This window comes from Eptatretus burgeri, chromosome 18, assembly GCF_056783735.1.
Source record: "Eptatretus burgeri isolate ZD-2024b chromosome 18, Ebu_testis_v1, whole genome shotgun sequence".
NCBI classification, from domain to species: domain Eukaryota; kingdom Metazoa; phylum Chordata; class Myxini; order Myxiniformes; family Myxinidae; genus Eptatretus; species Eptatretus burgeri.
Genome location: NC_140978.1, coordinates 42,290,521 through 42,314,463, shown reverse-complemented (window position 1 = coordinate 42,314,463; position 23,943 = coordinate 42,290,521). Strand labels below are relative to the sequence as shown.

General features: G+C 45.8%; 1 long non-coding RNA gene and 1 pseudogene across 1 annotated transcript in view; both read right to left on the bottom strand.

Annotated features, from left to right (window-relative positions):
- LOC147008983 (uncharacterized) overlaps positions 1 to 23,943 on the bottom strand; it is a 97,452-nt gene that overhangs the window by 44,047 nt on the left and 29,462 nt on the right. The gene's annotated exons all lie outside the window — the stretch shown is intronic.
- Positions 4,266 to 7,285, bottom strand: LOC147008984 (uncharacterized; annotated as a pseudogene).

Below are 23,943 nucleotides of genomic sequence, written 5' to 3'. Positions count from 1 at the left end.
ATCGACGACAAAAAATACATCCATTGACTTACAAAAATATACATCCATCGACATACAAAAAATATATCCATCGACATACAAAAAATACATCCACTGGCAAAAAAACTGCATCCATCGACGTACAAAAAGTACATCCATCGACATACAAAAAATACATCCATTGATGAAAAAAAACACATCCATCGACGTACAAAAAATACATCCATTGACTTACAAAAATATACATCCAGCGACATACAAAAAATACATCCAGTGGTAAAAATAAAACTGCATCCATCGGCGTACAAAAAAGTACATCCATCGACATACAAAAAATACATCCATTGACGAAAAAAAATACATTCATTGACATACAAAAAAATACAACCATCGACATGCAAAAAAAATACATCCATTGACGAAAAAAAACACATCCATCGACGTACAAAAAAATACATCCATTGACTTACAAAAATATACATCCATCGACATACAAAAAAATACATCCACTGGCAAAAAAAACTGCATCCATCGACGTACAAAACGTACATCCATCGACATACAAAAAAATACATCCATTGATGAAAACAAATACATTCATCGACGTACAAAAAGTACATCCATCGACATACAAAAAATACATCCATTGACGAAAAAAATACATTCATCGACATACAAAATAAAAAACCATCTTGCCAAAGGTGACCACGTGTGACTTCTTTAAGGTCACACTGAGGTGATCAGAGCTGCTATCCATCAGGAGCGACTCCTTGAGGAATATCTGCCTACGAGAGATTCCGATGAGAATCGTTCTACCGAGTAACCATGAAAAATGTGCTTTTTCCTCATAACGTCACCAAATGACGTCATAATGTCTCAAGCTTGACATATCTAGAAAGCACTCATCGAGGTGTTCAATTTGAGGTATGACACGATATGGTTCCTCAATCTTGAAAATTTGACCTTGGGGTCAAATATGTTTGACCTCAGGCGCTAACCATGAAGGTCAAGGCCAATCGCCACCAAAAATTAATCAGCTGAGCGCCAGACCATGGACTATATTCCCATGAAGTTTGAAGACGATCCGATCAAAATTACTCAAAAAATAAGGGTTTCGTCGACTCTGATTAGCGCCAAAATGACCTTGACCTTCAAAATGTTGTGCACTGAAAGGGACCTCTATAGGCCTCTGATATGCGAAGTTACAAAAATTACCGACGATAACTGTGCTCTGCAGAATTTTTTATACGTGATTACAGACAAACAAAAAAAAACAACAAAAAAAAACATACAAGCTGACTAACATCTTGCAAAAACTTCGTTTTGGCAAGATAAAAATACATCCATCGACATGCAAAAAATACATCCATTGACGAAAAAAAATACATTCATTGACGTACAAAAAATACATCCATTGACGTACAAAAAATACATCCATTGACGAAAAAAAAAATACATCCATTGACAAAAAAAGAATACATCCATCGACAAAAAAAGAATACATCCATCGACAAAAAGAATACATCCATCGACGTACAAAAAAATACATCCATTGATGAAAAAAATACATCGATCGACGTCCAAAAAATACATCCATTGACATACAAAAAAAATACATCCTTCGACATACAAAAAAATACATCCATCCAGATACAAAACAATACATCCATTAACGAAAAAAAAATACATCTATTGACGGAAAAAATAAAACCTCCATCGACGGACCAAAAAAAATACATCCATCGACGAACAAAAAAATACACCCATCGACGTACAAAAAAAATATATCCATCGACGTATAAAAAAATACATCCATTGACGTACAAAGGCCCCACACACCTGTGTTCGGCCCTGCAGTGTCATGCCGTGCCTCGCCCACTGAAAATGTGCAATTTTTTGCTTACATGACATCACTTTGCTTCACCTTTTTGTGTGATCTGCTTTCATTATACCACCCATCACTTCAACATCGATACATATCAAAAAATAACGTCTCTCGGCCTTGTGTTCGGAATTCTGCCATGTTGGTTCAAGCTGTGAAAAGCATAAACTGCCATTTTGTGTTATCTGTTGTCTGATATATTTTTGAATTGAATTTCACTAATTTCCCACTTGAATTCCTCTTTCAGAAAACTCAGTTTAAAGGTAAATATTTGTGTTTGGGGTTTTATGTACTTTATACGTGTGTACATTTGCATGTGTGTGTATGTATATGTAACCACATTGGAACTTGGAAAAGGCTTCGGTCAAAATCATCCACTCACAAGCGCTCATACGAGAGATATATATGTGTGCTTTTGTATATGAGGTGAGTGTGCATGCATGGTTATTAAGTAAAATATATTCTCCTTGCGAACCCCCCCCCCACATCTTCCCATCACCTTTCTCTCTTTTTTTTTCTCCTCCCCCACCATCCCAACCCCTCACTCTCTCTCTGTCCGTCTGTCCCCTCCTCGGTCCCCACCCCCCCTTAATAAAGTGCAGATATAGGTGTGTGCGTGTGTGTTTGTGAAGCATAAAATTTCATTCTCTTTGGTAACCCTCCATCCTCCCCTCACCTCTATCTCTTTATTTTCTTCCCCCCTCCTCCTCTCTCGGAAGGGGAGGGGTGGGAGTCCGGAATGGAGGGAATGTGATGGGAGGAGGGAGGGGAAGGGTTGGGGAAAAAGACCAGAGGGAGAGGGGTGGGTTGGGGGTCTGGAGGGGAATGAGTGAGTGGGAGTTCAGAGGGAGGGGAAGGAGTAGGGTGGGAGGCAGGAGGGAGGGGGAGGGGTGGGAGTTAGGAGGGAGGGGAAAAGGTGGGGTGAAAGTACGGAGGGGAATGGGTGGAGTGGGAGGAGGGCCGAAGTCCCAGCTCAAAAAATGTACGCTGTCTCGGCTGAAGCCCCAAACACAAAAGGATCACCTTGCCCAAGGAGGGATTCTGACTTAGAGGCGTTCAGCCATAATCCTTCAGAGGGTAGCTTCACGCTGCTGGCTGCTCAACCAGATGCATGCGCCAAGTGTCTGAACCTGTGGGTCCTCTCTTACTGAGCAGGGTTGTTGTCCCAGCGACAAAAGCATCAGTGAGGTAAAACGAACCAATCTCACGACAGTCTAATCCCAGCTCACAATCCCTGTTAGTTGGTGAACTAACACTAACACACACACATACACACACACACACACACACACACACACACACACACACACGATGCAAAAATATGGTACAATTTCCCATGGCCCAGGAACCAAGGAAAACAATATATTTATAACAGCCATCACAGCTCGGGCAACTCCCTGCCCCCCCCACCCCCACCCCACCCCAACCACCTCCCAAAATGATTAAGAGTAAATATCATCATTTAAAACTTAGCTTGTACATTCACAAACCCCAGATAATCCTTCCCATCAGTGTTCAGAAGCATCTAATCCAGATACACAGTCCATTCACTGGTAACAATGTCAGGAGCTTGTGCAACAAACGTCCATCCACTCAGGCTTTGCGCCGGCCCACATGGTCTGGAGATTGATGAACGTGCAGGTGCCCATTGCGGCAAGCTGAGGAAGTTTTCCAAATCTTTAGATGTGCAGAGGCACAACACTTTCTCTCAGGTACTTTTCCAAGTATTTTCGGCTTCTTTCAGAAGCTTTGTGACCCATTTCAGGTAACCATCCTTATCCCGGACACACAAGACATTATATTTCGCCCCAAACTCGGCAGCTTCCTGGGGTTTCTGCACATTCCCACCGAGCATTGGGAGGAGATTACGTCATTTCGATTTCACTTATTCACCGATAGAGGGCGATAACTAATTGCTCGAGGTCAGGTTTAAGGTCAATTTCAAATACAGGAGTGAAAAATAATTCTGTGAATTGCTGGTGAAATAATAATTTTTAAAATGTTACATCTGATCATTTTTGTCGTTTTGCTCCTGGTCAAGGACGTTAGGGATTTTTTTGGTTCAGATTCTTCCAAAAGCACCAAATTTGGCCCATATGCTGCCCATACCATACTTTTTCGATTTTAGATGGGCACCAAGACGCCCCCCCCCGCAGGGGCCGCCATATTGGCGAAATCCAATTATGGCCACCATCCGGGTTAGAGGTCAATCGTAATTTAAAAAATCAAAAGGGCTAGAATAATGAATAATGCCACTTTTTAGGGGTTTTCGGGGTCAGTGAATCTGAATCTGATCTCATTTTGATGATTTCAGGTCATGGTCACTCCATTTTGGGTTCAAAGGTCAACGATCAAAAGTGGTACTACTAAAAATTCAACAAAAATTATTCAGGAACAACTTTTATTAAAATACTTCGGGAATAACATCTGCTGACAAAACGCCACTATGTACGCTCAGGACATATCCGTGGAACTCGTCCAGTGAGAAGTTGCCCTGAGCTTTACTATCTATATTATCCTCATCGTGAGTGGTGAAGACCTTGAGACGGCTGTTGGTGGGTACCACCACCCCATCCTGAGCATGGCGAGCACACACCGCACGCGCAACATCTCGCTTCACTTTCATGACGCGATTGTACAATACCGAGATTCCCTGTTCTTGGTCAATCCCAATCCGTTATTTGTCCGGTGCGTGTCCGTGCAGCTTGAGGCCACGATACAGGGGGAAGGGGGTTTCTCGCTCCATGTTGTGCCATACTGCAGATGTCTTGATTGCATGGTGCGTACCCTTACTAGTATTGTAGATGAGCAGTTGTGAGATGTTGCATGCGATCTTCTCCCGCGTATCCAGATTGGCGTCGCCACCGATCTTCTCACGTCCACGAAGAGCTGAGAGGCCCCGGAGAACTACGTTGAAGAAACTCATCTCCTCGTTGACTGGAGCCGTGAGGCAGCTAAGGGGGAAGGAGCCGTTGAAAGGCTCCTGACTCTGTAGACAAAACTTGTGCATCATCACCGCAGCCTGCAAAAACGTAAGTGCGTCCTCTTGACCAATCTGAGACCTATATGTCTTGGCCAGCTCATCAACCACCTTCAGTTTGTGAGATATGTAAATATCCTTCCTGCCTTCATTCCACTTGGAAAACTCAGCCCATTCAGGTAGGAGGTCGAGAAGGTGATCCTTGTATCGAGTTGAGTGTGGCTCTTTTTTATCTCCGCACGGGCGACCTTGATCACTCATAAGCTTTTGATACATCTCGCGTAGCTCTGAGAGCTTAAATACGGTGGTGTCCGAATGTTCGATCAGGGCTATAATTTGAGCGCAGATGATGGGATCGAAGGGCGGAGGTACAGGACTGACTGATTCTAGTCGCTCGGCAGTGCGAGCGGAGTCTCGCAAACGTACATAACACTGATGGTGATAATCGGCATCAGCCACATGTGCATCAGATGCTACGGCAACCAGTCTGCCAAGTAAATGAAAGTTTTTGTTAGTCTTCGCCCAACTCTTTAGATTGGCATCTACGACATCGGTTACTACCTTGTGGAGGTTGGCCTGGTCCTCCCCCTCACAGAATACAAAATACTTGACATTGGCTGGAGGCTGAAATTCCCCAGATGACCTGATTTCTTTTGGGACTATTCTGAGACCCGGCTTCTTTGTCTAGCTTCTCTCTCGCCCGTTTGACACGAGAACTACGAGAATAACTCCTGCAAGTTTTGTGATACTTCGCCTTATACGATTTAAGAGTTGCTGCAATACCTGAGCCATCATTCAACTGACTAATCGTGACATTGATACCAGAAGGAAGATTATTGGCATTGATAGCATTGAAGTCTTTGAGATCTCTCTCAAGTGATACAAGTCCCTCCTCCTTAAGGCCCAGTCGCACCTTGAAGTTTTAGCCAGCAATGGCAACGTATTAAAATGTATGTAAAACGCTGGCTTACGTTGAACTTTTGATGTTTTTTTAAAAGATTCGGACGTATTCATAACGAGTTGGTCGTATGCATAACATATTAGTAATGGACACAGAACGTTTCGTTGTGTTATAGCTAACTTATACCACGAATGCTGAGCCTGTTGTCAGCCTTCCCAACCTATGCCCAACGATAGTCTAACTTATGCAGAGCACGCTGCATGCATCGCCGATGATGACGTGACGTAGCTTATTAAAAGGCTGCCACACAACGATTGAAATCATAACCGCCGCAGAAATGAAAGTGTCAACATCACAGTTACACCTTGGCGATCTTGCCAGCGTATGCCGACCTCTGAAAAATGCGTCTAAAACGCTGGCGCACGTCGAATACGGTATGGGTAAGTTTGGTATGCGTGAATAAAATGCTAAAGTACGCTATCATACGTCGTATTAAATGGAGTACGTCTTGTAATTATAAACGTGTTAAACATTTTACGACGTACTTGCCGTATGACACACGTTCCGCATGCGATGGGAATAAGTTGTACGCACGATATGCGAACGTTGGCACACGTCGACAAAAGTTACTTGTAAGGTGCTCGTAAGTCGAAACACTCAAGGTAATGGTTAGCGTCAGTGTTCCAGACTCCCTGTTTTTTTTTTGTTTTTTTTTTCTTCGGTATGACGGTGATGTCGACACTTCGATTTCTAGTGCGGTTATGATTTAAATCGTTGAGCGGCAGCCTTTTAATTATATTATATTATAACCGCACGAGAAATCGAAGTGTCGACATCACCGTCATTCCGAAGAAGAAGAAAAAAAACCCCAGGGAGTCTGGAACACTGACGCCAACCATTACCTTGACGTGTTTCGACTTATGAGTACCTTACAAGTAACGTGTGTCGACGTGCATCAACGATCGCGTAACGTGCCTACAACACGTTACTCATAGGTTAGAAATAAGTTTCGGGTACGCTAAACATTACCTCGAGGTGTTTCGACTTATGAGTAACTTACAAGTAACGTGTGTCGACGTGTGTCAACGATCGCGTAACGTGGCTACAACTTATGGCCAGCATTATGCAGAACGTGCGAGTCATACGCTGGCATAAGTCTTGAAATTTCAAGCATGGAAAATTTGAGGAGAACCGAAAAGTACAACGTTTAAAGCCAGCGTACAACGACGTATGGCAGTGTTTTTCAACGTGCTCTCATTGTTATCAAAACTTACCCATAACGTATTCGACGTGTACCAGCGTTTTACACAAATTTTCCAAAAATCGGCATAAGCTGGCGAAAACGTCAAGGTGTGACTGGGCCTTTAGGAGTCGGCAAGGCTTCTCCAGTTTTGTCCGATTGACAAAGACAACAGAGTCCCCAATTCATAATTTCGGTGGAGGACATAGTTCGACACTCATATTATGTAGGCTCGTCGTCGCAATGAACTTTCGTCTTGTCATCACGGTGACACGATAGCAGGCTGAGTCGCAGGTTCCGGATCCACTCCTGAACATGCAAGAACAGGGATAGGATAGATAGGACATCACAGCTCCAAATGGCATCATGCACCACCGCTGCTGCTGGACACGTCGATGCTCACAGACTTGGTATTATCTTAAAAAATGAAACAAAAATTTATGACATTACGAGTCAAAATTAAAAACATTCAAGTCTTATTTTCTAAATGATTAACGGGTTATTTTGATTGATAACCCAGGTAGGCATAGAGGCCGTAGGCAGGCCATTTTTGAAATGAGGCCCCCAAAATGCCGGGTTTGACACCAAAATGACCTTTAGGGTGACCTTGAGGGGTGACCTTGACCTCAAATTATTGAAATAAAATCATAATCAGATTCCCCGACCCCAAAAACCCCCTAAAAAGTGGTATTATTCATGATTCTAGCCCTATTGGTTTTTTTTTTTTAACTACGATTGACCTCCAACCCGGATGGCGGCCGTAATTGGATTTCGTCAACATGGCGGGCCCAGGGGGCACCCGTCTAAATTCGAAAAAGTATGGCATGGGCGACATATGGGCCAAATTTGGTGCTTTTGGAAGAATCTGAACCAAACAGTCCCTTTAATGCACTAACATCCCTGACTATCCCAGATTTTCACTGCATTTGTCATCTTTACAATGAGGTTAATTGTGATTGTCTGACCCATATAGTCAATGCAGCCAAAGAGTGAAAAGGAAATAATCCAGATTATTCTTTTTACGTTTGTCTCTCAAAATGAAGTCAGAGGTATGATCAGAGGTACGCTGCCAGGGAGGTATAATTTCATTGTGATACAAAAGGAAGAATAATATTGACAAGGTAGGAGGCCTTGCAGGATTTGGATGATGACTCATAGGGCCGATGGGTGAGGCCAGTGAACTTTTGAGCGCCACAAATACCTCATTGTTTAGTCTATCCCAAATGGACGTTTTTCGTTGAGGGATCGGCTTCAGGGATTTGACTCCACCCCGATTAGTTTGATTTGTCTGCAAATACCTGAAGCGTGATTAATGTTTTGTTGTTATGATAAAACCAAAGCTACAAGTATGCAGAGGAAGGACAAAAGCCAAACAATACTTCGAATGTCTGCTGGTGAAGTAATGGCCTCATTCTTTCTGAGATGAGGAATCATACGAACTGGTCATTTAGAGCATGTACCCATTACCTTATAGAGTACCATGATGCAGATGCAATAACAAGTTTTTAAATTGTGATTAAATTTGAGAAAAATAAAGAAGAGTCAAGGAAATGTGAGATGTGATGTCTTGGTGCACGAGAACATCATTAAATTTCACTGGTTGTGTGTTTCTCAAGATGTAATTCATGACAAAGAATTTCAATTGATCGATCACCCGTTGTGACCAGACTTTGGGTAAATAATTTGGGTTTTCAAAGTTTAAAGATCACTTGTGAGGAAAGCAATTGTTGTTATCCACAAAAGGGTAAAATGTGTGCTGTGAGTGAGTGGGGTTAACCCTCTGAACGTTAATACACCAGGCACACTTCTTCATGGAAACACAATCCATAATGCATAAGGACAATTGCCTCTTGTTCATTTGCAGACCACTCACCAATGTTATACAAAAAAAGACAATAAAATAGTTATTTGAGGTATACAAATAAATGTCATCTATATTTAGAAAATACAAACCTGACCGGAATTTGATCATAAATCTGGCCCTGCTGGTTGCATCAAAACCTGATGCGTCTGTGCTGCTCGCTGATGCAGTGGAATTTTTCAAGGTTGAGATTTTGATTTGTAATATGAAGACAGGAATTTGGGATTTTGTTATGTCACGAGCACACAATAAAAAATGAAGTGTCAAATTAAGCACAAAAATAACACAATAACCAGAGAGTTGGTGTCAAAGCCACCCAATGCTCGCCTGTTTATTAGTCTGGGATCCAAGGTCCAAAAAGGGCCTTAAAATGAAGTTACCTGTAACAGAAAGATATACTTTGCAGGCCACTTTTTTTGCAAGTTCAGACCCTTAGGGAAGAGAATCCAGAGGCCTGCTCTGCCTGAGGAATTGCAAAATTGGAAAAAAAAATTGCATTTTTTTACCATTACTACCCTCAAATCGAAACTCGCCTCTCGTGAAAAAATGAAAAATGCAGAATGATAAAGTTAGGGTAATTTTAATGGAAATAGTACTAAACTTGGCCCATTAATAGAACATAACATCCTGAAAATTGCCACTATACTTTTGACAAAAATTTCCAAGATGGCTACCATTTTTTTCAAGATGGCCACCATTTTTTTCCAAGATAGGACAATATGTTTGACCATGGATATCAATCTTCCATTATACGTTGAGTATTATTCAAATTGTTTCATTGCTTTGTGTTTGTTATAAAACCATTGCATGGTTTACACTATGAGGGAGTACAATACAATGTATTGGGGCTTGTTTGTTCATCTTTCGGCTGCTCCCATTTGGGGTCGCCACAGCGGATCATCCGTTGTGATCCGCATACTGATTTGGCATAGGTTTTACGCCGGATGCCCTTCCTGATGCAACCCTGGTCGCCTGTATTGGGGCTTGTTTCTCGTGTCAAATCTGTTATCCTCCCAATGTTGACCCGAACAATTTAGCACATATATTAAAAAGGTATTGCGATGTTTTGAGTTTCTGTGACCCTCAGAAAAATTTGTAATATGTCTGTGACCCTTAGATAAATAATTTGGAAATATACATAAATACGGCCCTTATCTTCTAAAATACTTATTTTTTTCTCAATAAAAATACCCATAGTTAAAAGAAAATTCATAGAATATTTGACATGTCAAATGATTAAATTATTTTATTTTATTTAAAAATCATGTACACAACTAATATCAGGGTGGATATTCAAGATAACATTTTCATTGTCTTGTTTAAATAAAGTAATAAAAATATTACAAAATGCATTTTGAAACAATGAATACTCCCTCTCTTCCAAATTGGCATACTCGCAGACGACAACATTGAAGCAGATCTCCACAGCAAAAGGTACGTATGTTGTTATAGTGTGCAGGAAACCGCATTGGAATGTTGCATAATATATGTGCAAGTGACCATGTTATCAATTAAACAAAACATACCCATAATAGTAGGGCGGCTGAGGCAGTGGTACGTGCATTTTGTGTTAAAAGCATGAAACTTGGCACACTTACACATTGACCCATACCTTAAAAAATTAGATATAGAACCCACTTGCCACGGACCAATTAGAGGCCTGGTTACATGTAAAAGTTTTCAGCGGAATAGCATTTATACATTAAATAATAAGATTAATTAATTTAATATAAAATACTTCTGCCTAAAATAATGTCAGCTAATTAACTATTCTGAATGCAATATTTAAATAATGCCAAAAACATTCGGATTTTTGGTTACCATGGCAACAGAATTACAAGTATTTTAAGTCTACTTACCGTCCTTATACAAATATAACCCTCCCATTATTTTTCCTAAGATGCATATTAATAACATATGTGAAAATGAAATTTTTGTTTTAGTCTGTTTGATGATGCTACTGATAATTATTTGTTGACATGCAAGTAGCACAGGAAGTGCACCTGCTCTGGTGGTAAATAACTAGAAGGTCATCACTGTAGCCATCTTTAAATGATTGTTTGGTGATCAATTTTCAGAAGAAGGTGAGTAATGCTACATTCATATCGCAGATTATATACTTCTGCACTCATAATGATAAAAAATACAATCAAAACATGTAAAGAAATGATATAATGGCAAATGAAACCTCTCATCAATTTGGAAATCCCCCCGCTCAAACTTTTGACCAATGCACTACTTTCTACAAGACATGTTATACATGTTATATATATATATATATATATATATATATATATATATATATATATATATATATATATATATATATATATATATATATATATATATATATATATATATATATATATATATATTGTGAACCTGAGATGAACTATGCCCCAAATCCTAATTTATTTAAATACATATCAAGTCAATGAGATTAATAAAACAAATGGTAAATCTCAACATTCATCTAGTTATCTAGAATGTCAGGTCACTTAGTGCAAGGGAGCAGTCGTTATTTAGATGTGCATACTTGTTCTTGCTTTAGAAGAAATTGTCTTATTACAAGTGGCTGTACATGTAATGTTTTTGAGATACAAAGATATTCTTGTATTATTCTCGACTGCAACCGATAGTACATATTTGTTTCTTCCACAGATTATCTGGCATGGTGGAGTAGACTGAATAAATCATGGAACCAGAACACACAAGGGAGAAAAGATCCCGATCTGACACAGATTATTCCAGATGTCTAATTTGTTAGCATGTATCAGAAACTGTGCTGCTCCAACAATTAACGCCACTGGGTTATCCAGCACTTCTTAACGCTGTCACTAAACGAATGGATGAGGTAGCTTGTAGATTGGAATGAGACATAATGGATGGACATAACTTTATGCTACATGAACCAAAAATGCATGCAAAATGTCGTAACAGTTATACAAACAGAAAGACAGTTCAACAGAAAATACGAAATGTTAAGACTACTGTGAACAATTGTGACGAATCAAGCTCGAGTTCCAACACAGCACATATGGGAACAAGGTCAATTTCTGAGCAACCTATCCGATACAAGCACCAGTGTTTCATTTGTTGCAAAGAGCGGGATAAAAAGGGCGAATGGAAGCTCTGGCTCATCACAGATCTCGAAGGGCATAAACCGATTCAACAGAAAGCAAGAAGCCTTCATGATGAAGTCATGCTGAAGAGATTACATATGTTTGATAGTGGTAGCATTGACATAATTGCAGCAGATTTTCGCAATCACCGCTCTTGCATGACAACTTACATGAACAAGAGGATCACTGGCGCAAAACAGCAAGCTGAGAATGATCCATATAATGATGCATTTGAAAAACTGATTTCCGAGATAGAAGCGCCCCTATTTCTTGAGAATAAGGTATTCTATATTACAACCCTACGAAATCAGTACAGGACTAAATATGTTCTGTTATCCTCAGTGCCTACATCTTGAATGGCTGTGATAGAGTCAGCTATCCATTCCAAAGAGGAAAGAAGCGGGCTTTCAAATGTGCTGTAGACAATCCAGAAAAGCTTCTTCAACTCGCTCAGTATGGCAAACCTGGTGAGAACTTTATCCTTGATGTATCGACTGATGTCATTGAAGCTGCTCGATTCTTCTTTCTGGCCCTCTATACACAATCTGACTTCCTGGGTAGTCTGGATGTCCTGTGTGCACACATTTTCGCTTCCAAAAAATGTGACCTCAGATGCCTGCCTCCGACAGAGGATGCATTTTACCTTCACTTGCTACGAAGTCTTCACCAAATGGCTGTGTGTAAGAGTGCTCACATTTCAAAACCAGTACACCCAATAGCAACTACATTCGGCAGAGAAATCAGGAATGGCAAACTGGTGCCAATAATGATGACAAAGAATCCAAAGCCAAGAGCTGTACAGGAAAAGTTCTGTAAATGCAAGAAGAGCAACTGTCTTCGGAGCTGCCTGTGCGCTCGAGCCAACTCAAAATGTGTTTTTGCTTGCCTTTGCATGGGCGACCTACTGAAATGTGGATGCGTTGAAGCAAACCTCTTGATTCCTGATGAGCACTAAACAATGAACTAGTCAGTGGAATATTCATTTTCATTGATGAGTGCAACATGATACATGTCAAATTTTGCAAGACTTTGTAAAAAGATGTAATTTTACGAAGTGTCATCATGTGAAACTATTTGTATTTATTATATTAGAGATGGTCACAACATAAAAGACACAAAAAGAACTCATGTTGTGCATTTATATCGAATCTGTGGTGAGAACAGACATTTAGTCAGAAATTGACAGCCATTTTGAAAAAAATGGTAGCCATATTGAATTTTTCATTAAATTTAAGAGTGTTTTCTTGTCCAACTTTCAAAGGTCGAATAGTACATATATTAAGCAAGTAACACAATTCTGAAAATGTTTCTTCACGGACAAAATTATCGTGTCATGCAAAATGGCAGCCATCTCCGAAAGATACAGCCACAATACATTGGGTTTTTTACGCCAAAAAAAAGAGTAAACCAAGCAATGGTTTTGTAACAAACACAAAACACTTGAATAATTGTAATAATACTCAGAATATAATGAACATAGATATCTATGGGAAAATATGGCATCCATCTTGGAAAATGGCGGCCATCTTAGAAATATGGTGGCCATTTTGAAAACCTTGAGTCAAATTTATAGTGAATACTTTAAAGGATGTTATGTTCTATTAATGTGCTAAGTTTAGTACTATTTTAATTAAAATTATCCAAATTTTATCCTTCTGCATTTTTCAATTTTTCACGAGGCGATATTTTATTTGAGGGTAGTAGTGGTAAAAAATTCATTTTTTTTTCAATTTTGCAATTCCTCCAGCAGAGCAGGCCTCTGGAATGTGTTTCCTAAGGGTCTGAACTTGCAAAAAAAAGTGGCCTGCAAAGTATATCTTTCCGTGACAGGTCATCTCAAATCTTGGTGCCCTGGATCGCAAACTATATACATTTATCGTATTTAAAAGACTCGTCTAATCATTAATATTTTTAATAAAGCATTGCAGTGAAGTCTGATCCAAATAATTTTAAAGCAATATATGTATTTGTATATTGTAATCAGTAACAACAGCGCAAGTGAGCACAATATACGCCCAAACAAGAAGGTATATACAGAATTGTGCTACTACATGGAAAACAGCATCCTGGTTGCAATGGCAACCACTTTAGATGACGAACGTATGTCGCGACACACCGCCTCCACAGTCTGTACATATGTACCAGATATGAAACGTGAAAGTTGAAAACTTTGGGAGTTAGAGTGCGGACAGGAACGGATGGAAAACAGCATCCTGGTTGACATGGCAACCAGTTTAGATGACGAACGTATGTTGCGACACACCGTCTCCACAGTCTGTACCTATGCACCAAATATGAAACGTGAAAGTTGAAAACTTTGGGAGTTAGAGTGCGGACAGGAACGGACGGACGGACAGACGATCGGTATCACATAATACGCCCCGATATGTGTATATATATATATATATATATATATATATATATATATATATATATATATATATATATATATATATATATATATATATATATATATATATATATATATATATATATATATATATATATAGTTACGGATTCGCGCCCGCCGGCGTGCTGACGGCCACGTAACTCGAATCGCGGCACGTCGCCCACCGGACAGACAATCCAGTCGTGACCCTCTCGGACTAACGCCGGTAACCAGTCACGGGTGGACCTTTCGGTCTCACCGCGATCGAGCCAATCAGCCCCCGCGTGGGATAGGGTTGCTCGCCAAATTCGACCTACCTAAGTACCCACGCGGAGGGTAGACCGGGCGATCGCACCTCGCCGCAGGTCGACTTCGGACACGGGCCACTTAAGCGACCCGTTCCGTACTATCGGGATAACCGAGCGGTGTTATCGTCGGCCTCGACGGTTCGATTAATTATCGGGCGTATTCAGCCCACTACCAACCCTTTACGTGAAGCAAGATGAGGATTCAATGAAAGGAATGACGAAGCGAAGCGGGAAACAGTTCAACACAAAGCACATTTATTCGCGATGAACGGAAAGCACACATATTCAATTCCACCAAAAGCACACAGAAAAGAAAAACACAATGCAATTTACACAAAAAGCAAATGCGACAATGCAGATCTACTACCGATTACGCGAGCACACGGCAACACTTATACAATTTTACTTCACAGACGGCGCCGACAACACATACCCAAAACCAAGGAAAAGAACACCCTCAAAGATGAGGCGGGCCTGAGGCCGAGACCGGGTCGGGCCTACCCGTCTGGTGATGAGACGCGGAGCGGCGATGGTGCCTCAACTCCGCGGGCCTCGCGGGCAGTGTCTGGTAGGGGGTGGGAAAGGGGCCCCCTTGGTCGCACTATCTCAGCGCGGGGGGAAACAGGAGGGGGTTGCTGATGCTCGGGGTATAGAGGATTCCTACTCTGCCTCGAGTCCCGCGACGAGCGTCTCCACCTCGGCCAGGTCGCGCTGTCGGCCTCCCTGGGGTGCAGCTCCCTGCAGGACGCGAGCACCCCCTCGTCTGCCCTCGCCGCCTCTCCACAGCTCCGTCCCCTCCGCTCCGACTCCAACGCACACGACGACGACCAGCTCCTTCTTGCCAACTCCACCGCCCACGAAGTCTTAACTCTCTGTTCTCGACTTGACTGACGAACGCGGTCGCTTTTATAAGCCCCGTGGCTTCGCTCTCTCAGCTTTGACCCCCTCCCTTCGACCTTTCACCTCGCTCCCCATTGGCCCGAGAAAAAGTGGGCGTGAATGCTTTTTGATCCATAAATTTGCATATATCGATCGCCCTCCAACGCCCTGGAGGCGGGGCCAAATCGCCCCTCGCTCACCGATTGGACGGCACAAAAGTGGGCGTGTGTCGTTTTTGATCCGTTTTTGAAGCAGAAAATCCGTGGTTTTGTACACGCTGTTCGGCGCGCGCCCTGCACGAGTCCAACACCGGTACCCACAAGCGGCGCAAGAACGGTGGCGATGCGACGGTTGCGAGGTGTGACGTGAAGCGGCGCCGCGGTGGGTGGTTGATGTGGTGGTTGGTGGTGGTAACAATGGCGGTTGGTCCAAATTAAAGATAGTAAAAGAAAAACGGCCATCCTGAAGAGTCGCAGCACGCATAAATGACATGTATTCCCACTAGACAACGGGTTTGGGCCTAACTACACATGTACTTACCGAGATACCTCACCTAAGGGACCTGAATGGTGGTTTGCGAATTTGGTAACCACAACACTACCCCTCCCCTTTTTACAGACTCGTCCCGAGTCGTCAAATTTTCGTGTGCCATCATGTGTAGTTTTCCCCTAGTACATTTTACCTACGGATCCCTGAGTGCGACATTCATGGTATTCGTGTCCCCAAAATAAATAACCTGAGGGCTGCGTAACTACCTAAACAAACTCACTCACACGGACGACTTAAATAAAATTGCCGGCGCTAAGACAAACATGCCGGGGGCGCACTCATATTTACAGTACATCTTAACCTTAACTTACAAATTTTACACTAAACCATGGCCCAGGATCACTGAACTCTGCAAAAGAAAAGCAGTTAGCAGGGAGCCAGGCTGCTCGCATGCAGTCTCTGGCTCAAAACAATGCAGGTGACAGGGAACGTGGCTGGCTGCTCACACGCAGTCCAAGGCCTTCCCTTTTGAACTGAACGCAGTGAACCACAACGGTGCATGGGCTGCACAACGCAGTCTCCGTGCCAGCTCAAGTGGCACACGCAATGAGCACAACAAATGGATGGATGAACACAAACACGGTGCACGGGCCACCACTGCAGGCCCGTGTTGTAGCTGCCAACAGGGCAGTTCTTGCAGCTTGCAAACTGTTGCCTCGCGGATCCTGGCGCACATGGAAATGAACAGGGGGGGGGGGCAAAGCAAAAATTGAACGGGGCTGGTGAACATGGGCAGTGGGCATGGCATGGCAAAGGTGCAGGCTACACACAGCCCGCAGAAGAAGGCCGCTGCAGGCAAACACAGCCGGCAGATGAACTGGCCAGCACAGGCCTTGAAGTACCACAGCTGCAGATGAAGTGGCCGGCACAGGCCTTGAAGCAAAACACGGCCAGCTGATGGCACAGGCCTTGCAGCAAAACAGCCAGCCGGCAGATGAAATGGGCCGGCACAGGCCTTGCAGCACAGCAGCTGCAGACGAAGTGGGCCGGCCTTTGCCCTGCAGCAACGCAGCCAACAGATGAAGCTGGCCAGCCTTTGCCGTTCAGTGGAGGTTGGTGGAAGGAGTGCGGTGGTGCTGGCCACTTGGAAGGCGGGCTCGGACCTACCTACCTGTCTCCCTCCCAACCTATCGCCTTTGCCTGTCACTGTACATACCCACTCCCTTAATTTGTCAAACCCCAATTTAGCCCCAACTTATTTTTTTGTTGTTTTTATTTTTACTTCCCCACTATAAATCGTCCCCTCACCCCCTTTACTGTCCTTGTTCGGCTAACCTATCCTGTCACCTAGCCTACTCCCAACCCCTACGTTCCCTTCCCGGAGGGGAATAAGGGAGAGCTAACGTCCTGTGTCGAGGCCCAACGAAGCCTCAGAATGGCCTCCCCAGAGTTCGGCGATCTAACCCAAAGTGGGTCCAGCGGCCCACAACGAGAGCGAGGGGATGGATGGTGCAGAGGGGTACACTTCCTAATCTACCCTAACCATTTAACTGTTAAACTACCCCGGGGCTTTCAACAAGCGCCTCTCGCTTAAACTATTGGTTCTAACAACCCAGATTCCCGTCGCCTGTGTTGGTGTCCTCACAATTTTGGGCCTCGCCCCCCAATTTTCTCTCCGTGCCCTCACACGGTCTCATGGCTGGGACACGTGGCTCCCTTTGGCAGGCACGACCCTCTGCCGAATCTCCCGCTATGGCACCCCCGGGCACTACACTGCCTCCGAGCCTACCAGCTCCCTAACACCGGGGAGTGCCCCCCATGGCACCTCCCCTGAAACGCACACGTGGCAGGCTGGCTTCCCGGGCCCCTTTCCGAGGGTCACCCATGCCCACAACACTGCCCACGCGGCTAATGGCGCCCCGGGCCCCCGCACCAAGCAGGCGCACCCGTGCCCACTACGCTATCCCGGCCCCCCATGGGCCCTTGGCCTACCACGGCCGACTAGCCTGGTGCCCGGGGTACCCACTCAGCGATACTCACCTTTCGCAGCCACGCTCCCAAGCCCGTCAACAGGGCTCCTGCACCCCTCCAAATGGGTTTCGAGCCTACATTCCCACCAACATCAAAACAACCTCCATTTTTCAATTTGACTAACCCAGCTAACTCACTCTACACTGACCCCGGGGGTCCCTTGGGCGGGAGTCACTCCTCCCCCCAATCACTCATCGCACCATGCATTCCCCATTCACTCCACACACACAGACCCGCTGGCCTCACTCACTCATGTCTCCACCTCACGACTCACCAAGCACATGCTTCCACTTCACTCACCAACTCTTCCACACACTCACCGTTGAACTCTGCCATCCTTCCAACTACATCCCCTAACTAACTCGTGCTCCCACGTCATCCCTTACACTATAGCACGTTCCTTTTAACACTACGTAGCTAAGCTACGTCCCCACTACACATTCACCAGTCTGTCTCTGTCTCCAAATAATCCCATTTTATTTCCCAACCTAAAGCTCACTACAATCCCTCCACCTAATCCATTCCACGGACTCCATGAGGACTTACCCCTGCCCCATGAAGTCGGTCTAACTAAGCTAACCCTTCCCCCTAACTAGTTTCCATCCTGTGCCCAGGTAAGGGGGTCTTTCACCCTTTGCCCAGGAATCCTGTGCACCCGAAAGTGAGGCTTGCTTCTTTTTTTTTTTTTCATGCGCAGCACCTGCGCGGCAACTCGCAGCCCGCGCCCTTAACACCTGCCCGTGACGTCATGCAGCTGCACGTGTTCCTCGTCCCTCCTTGGACGGTACCATCCGGCAGAGATACCCCTCCTGCCGGATTCCAACCCCACGTGCAGCCATGGCGTCACCGTGCGCGTAAAAAAAAACACAAGCCCCACGTCTCGAGGGGTTCCCCACGCGAACACATGTGCTTTGTCCGTTGAAGCTTAACACACACGATCGCGTGGAGAACCCGTCCGGTCCAAATCCGAAATCCTGCCTCAACTTTGTCCGTCCGCGGGATCGGCAAATCCACCGCGTGCGTTTCCGGACCGGGACTTCACTCTCGCAAGCGAGCACGTGGTGGTCTCGTGCGTTGCACAGCACGAACCTCGTGCTCGCGGCTGGGTGAACCCGGCACGGTCCCCGAAACAACTACAGCCGCTACCCGGCTTTCGTTCCTCTGTCGCCGTCTCCGTCTCCATTCCACACACGCATACCTGCGTGTTACGACGCACACAGTCCACTCCATCACATTCACACCGGGAGACGCGGCTGCGTGCTCCCGCATGCCAACCGACATCTCCCTCACATACCGCTCTCTCACACACACGGTCTCCCTTGCACACAGCGACCTTGCACACGGCCGTTCACTCACGCATGCGGGGGCACTCACCCGCGGTGCCTCATCCACACACCGTGCCCCACTCATACACGCGGGGGCACTCAACCGCGGTGCCTCATCCACACACGCGGGGGCACTCACCCGCGGTGCCTCATCCACACTCGGCGTGCTGGGAAGCACGTACTCTGGCACCATCGCCACCACACCACTCACACACGGGGTCGCTTCCACACACGGTGCCGCACTCACGCCTTGCACCACACACACAGGGACAACCACACTGGGGATTCGTGTCCCCACAAGGGTCTCCGGGGCCTCTATACCCCCCAAGCTCTCCGAGCACCCGTTCACAGCACTCGCCTCCTCAACCTCGCAAAGCACGACCGAACTCACCTGGTCGTGACTCGCCTCAAGGGGGCATACTCCCTCCCCTTGTTCCTGGAGGAGGCCATCCAGGTGCTCGCACTGGGTCTCTACACGCTCCGCGAGCTCACCCCCATTGTCCTCCACTACCTCCGTGTGTGTGTGTGCGTCACTTACCCCGTCCTCACCGTGCAGTCTCTCCTCTATCGTTCCCTTCCCGGCTACCGTTACTGCCAACTCTTCACCCTTTACCTCCCTTGTCTCCACTATTATTTCCGTTGTCGTCACCTCGTGTCTCGTCTCACGTTTTGGTCTCCCCATTTAATTTTTCCCTTTTGGTCACCGTCGATTCCTCTGTCACGACCCTCGCCCAACACGCCCCCCGAATTATTTTTTTTACCCGCCTCCACCGCGGGCCTGTCAGCCGTTGCACCCCCTTCCAGCTCGTTTGCTTCCACACGTGGAGTCGCCATTCCCAGCTCCCTGGTCACGGCCTTCATGCCCGCCTGCAGGCATCGGCCCATGTTCTGCGTCTCACCCCGTAGTTCTTTCATTTCTTTTTTCATTTGCTTGCCCATGCTTTTCATTTCGTTTATAAATTCATTTGCGTTTGCATCCATCTTTTCGTTCATTTGTTGTGTATTCGCATCCATCTTTTCGTTCATTTGTTGTGTATTCGCATCCATTTTTTCGTTCATGCCTTTCATTTCGTTTGTATTTGCATCCACCCTTGCTGTCATTGCCGCCAGCATGGCGATTAGCTGGGCCATGTCGGGTACGCTTGGGTGAGCCGTTTCGGCAGGGGTTGGGGAAGGGTTTTGGTGGAGAGGGGGAGGGGAGGTGTCATACACCGCGGCCGCTGCCGCACCCATTTCGGGCTCTGGGTTCAGTTGGACAAGTTCATGTTCCTGCACAAGCATTCCATCCTGGGCCATGGATCCTACACTACTACACATATACATTTCTAATACCCCCGGCTCCCGCTCGCCTTGAGACGCCATCTTGCTTCTCTTAAAGGGTTAATTTCGCTCGCTCGTAATTTGGAGGGAATCGGGGGTCGCTTCTCTCACCCCTGGACCGATTCCCGTGAATTTAGCTGGAGACAGGAGAGCCCGTTTTCCTGTTCTCCGATACCAGTGCCGCGAGGAGGGCGATGAATTTGTATCGCACGACCTGACACCAGTCTTACGGATTCGCGCCCGCCGGCGTGCTGACGGCCACGTAACTCGAATCGCGGCACGTCGCCCACCGGACGGACAATCCAGTCGTGACCCTCTCGGACTAACGCCGGGAACCAGTCACGGGTGGACCTTTCGGTCTCACCGCGATCGAGCCAATCAGCCCCCGCGTGGGATAGGGTTGCTCGCCAAATTCGACCTACCTAAGTACCCACGCGGAGGGTAGACCGGGCGATCGCACCTCGCCGCAGGTCGACTTCGGACACGGGCCACTTAAGCGACCCGTTCCGTACTATCGGGATAACCGAGCGGTGTTATCGTCGGCCTCGACGGTTCGATTAATTATCGGGCGTATTCAGCCCACTACCAACCCTTTACGTGAAGCAAGATGAGGATTCAATGAAAGAAATGACGAAGCGAAGCGGGAAACAGTTCAACACAAAGCACATTTATTCGCGATGAACGGAAAGCACACATATTCAATTCCACCAAAAGCACACAGAAAAGAAAAACACAATGCAATTTACACAAAAAGCAAATGCGACAATGCAGATCTACTACCGATTACGCGAGCACACGGCAACACTTATACAATTTTACTTCACAGACGGCGCCGACAACACATACCCAAAACCAAGGAAAAGAACACCCTCAAAGATGAGGCGGGCCTGAGGCCGAGACCGGGTCGGGCCTACCCGTCTGGTGATGAGACGCAAAGCGGCGATGGTGCCTCAACTCCGCGGGCCTCGCGGGCAGTGTCTGGTAGGGGGTGGGAAAGGGGCCCCCTTGGTCGCACTATCTCAGCGCGGGGGGGAACAGGAGGGGGTTGCTGATGCTCGGGGTATAGAGGATTCCTACTCTGCCTCGAGTCCCGCGACGAGCGTCTCCACCTCGGCCAGGTCGCGCTGTCGGCCTCCCTGGGGTGCAGCTCCCTGCACGACGCGAGCACCCCCTCGTCTGCCCTCGCCGCCTCTCCACAGCTCCGTCCCCTCCGCTCCGACTCCAACGCACACGACGACGACCAGCTCCTTCTTGCCAACTCCACCGCCCGCGAAGTCTTAACTCTCTGTTCTCGACTTGACTGACGAACGCGGTCGCTTTTATAAGCCCCGTGGCTTCGCTCTCTCAGCTTTGACCCCCTCCCTTCGACCTTTCACCTCGCTCCCCATTGGCCCGAGAAAAAGTGGGCGTGAATGCTTTTTGATCCATAAATTTGCATATATCGATCACCCTCCAACGCCCTGGAGGCGGGGCCAAATCGCCCCTCGCTCACCGATTGGACGGCACAAAAGTGGGCGTGTGTCGTTTTTGATCCGTTTTTGAAGCAGAAAATCCGTGGTTTTGTACACGCTGTTCGGCGCGCGCCCTGCATGAGTCCAACACCGGTACCCACAAGCGGCGCAAGAACGGTGGCGATGCGACGGTTGCGAGGTGTAACGTGAAGCGGCGCCGCGGTGGGTGGTTGATGTGGTGGTTGGTGGTGGTAACAATGGCGGTTGGTCCAAATTAAAGATAGTAAAAGAAAAACGGCTATCCTGAAGAGTCGCAGCACGCATAAATGACATGTATTCCCACTAGACAACGGGTTTGGGCCTAACTACACATGTACTTACCGAGATACCTCACCTAAGGGACCTGAATGGTGGTTTGCGAATTTGGTAACCACAACAATATATATATATATATATATATATATATATATATATATATATATATATATATATATATATATATATATATACACACATATTGGGCATATAAAAAATAGTGTGGTAGATAAAAACATTAGAAAAGAAAAAATAACTTGCACCAAAAACTTTAACATTTTCACGCTCACGCTGATGCTCACGCCGGGGGTATCACTGTATAATAGCTCTCTGTTCTTCGAACAGGCGAGCTAAAAATGAAGTTGCCTTGATTTCCGATCATCAATTTGGATTCAGACCAAGTCACTCTACCCTGCATATGCTGCTTCTGCTCTCACAACAATGGATGGAGATCCTCAATACCAGACTTGAAATTAGAGCCATCTCCCTAGACATATCGTGTACTTTTAACACGGTCTGGCACTCTGTCCGACTCACCAAACTCTCTTCCTATGGTATCCAAGGACACCTCCACTCATGGCTCGCAAACTCCCTCTCCTGTCACAGCCAACGTGTGGCCCTTAATGGAGTTCTCTCATCCCATCTTCCTGTCCAGGCTGGAGTTCCTCAACTGCAGTGTTCTGCACCCTGTTCTTTTTCTGGTTTTCATCAATGATCTTTCCAACTCTCTGGAAAATCTTCATTATCTCTTTGCTGATGACTCCACCCTCTGCCATACCATCAGTCATCCCTCAGATCGGCAAGCAGCAGCTTCTTCACTCTCTGCAGATCTGGATAAAATCACAAACTGGTCCAACACGTGGAAGATGTCTTTCAACCCTGACAAATCTCACTCTCAATATGTCTCTCCGAAAGGAGTCTGGAAATCCCCCCCCCATCTACTTTCGCAATAATCCTCTTGAAGTCCTTTCATTCAAGCTTCTGGGTCTCACTGTCTGCCATGATCTTTCTTGAAAAACCACATTTCTAACCTGGCCTCCAAAGCCAGTCGCCGACTGGGCATCCTCCGTCTTTGCAAAGGCCTTCCTTGGCAAACCTGAGCTCCTGACCACATACAAAGCTTTTGTCCACAGCCTGATCGAGGACAGCTCTTTCCTCTGGGCTGGTGCTCCTGCGTCTCACCTTTTTCTCACACTGTGGAAACCAAGGCACTTAGGATCACTGGTATCACCCGCAGTGAGGCTGAGTCTTTGGGTCTCTCACTCTCTCACCGCAGGCAGGTCAGTGGTCTTTCTGTCTTCTACCATCTCCTCTCTGACTTTGCCCCCCCCCCTTTTGCTCTGTCTGAGATATGTCTCCCCCATATTTCTGCAGGGTGCTCAAGGTCCACCTTCACTCTTTCATTCCTCTGTTTTTCCCACCTTTCAAGCAAACTCCCATACTCTCTTCAATCCCAATCTTCCCTCCAGGT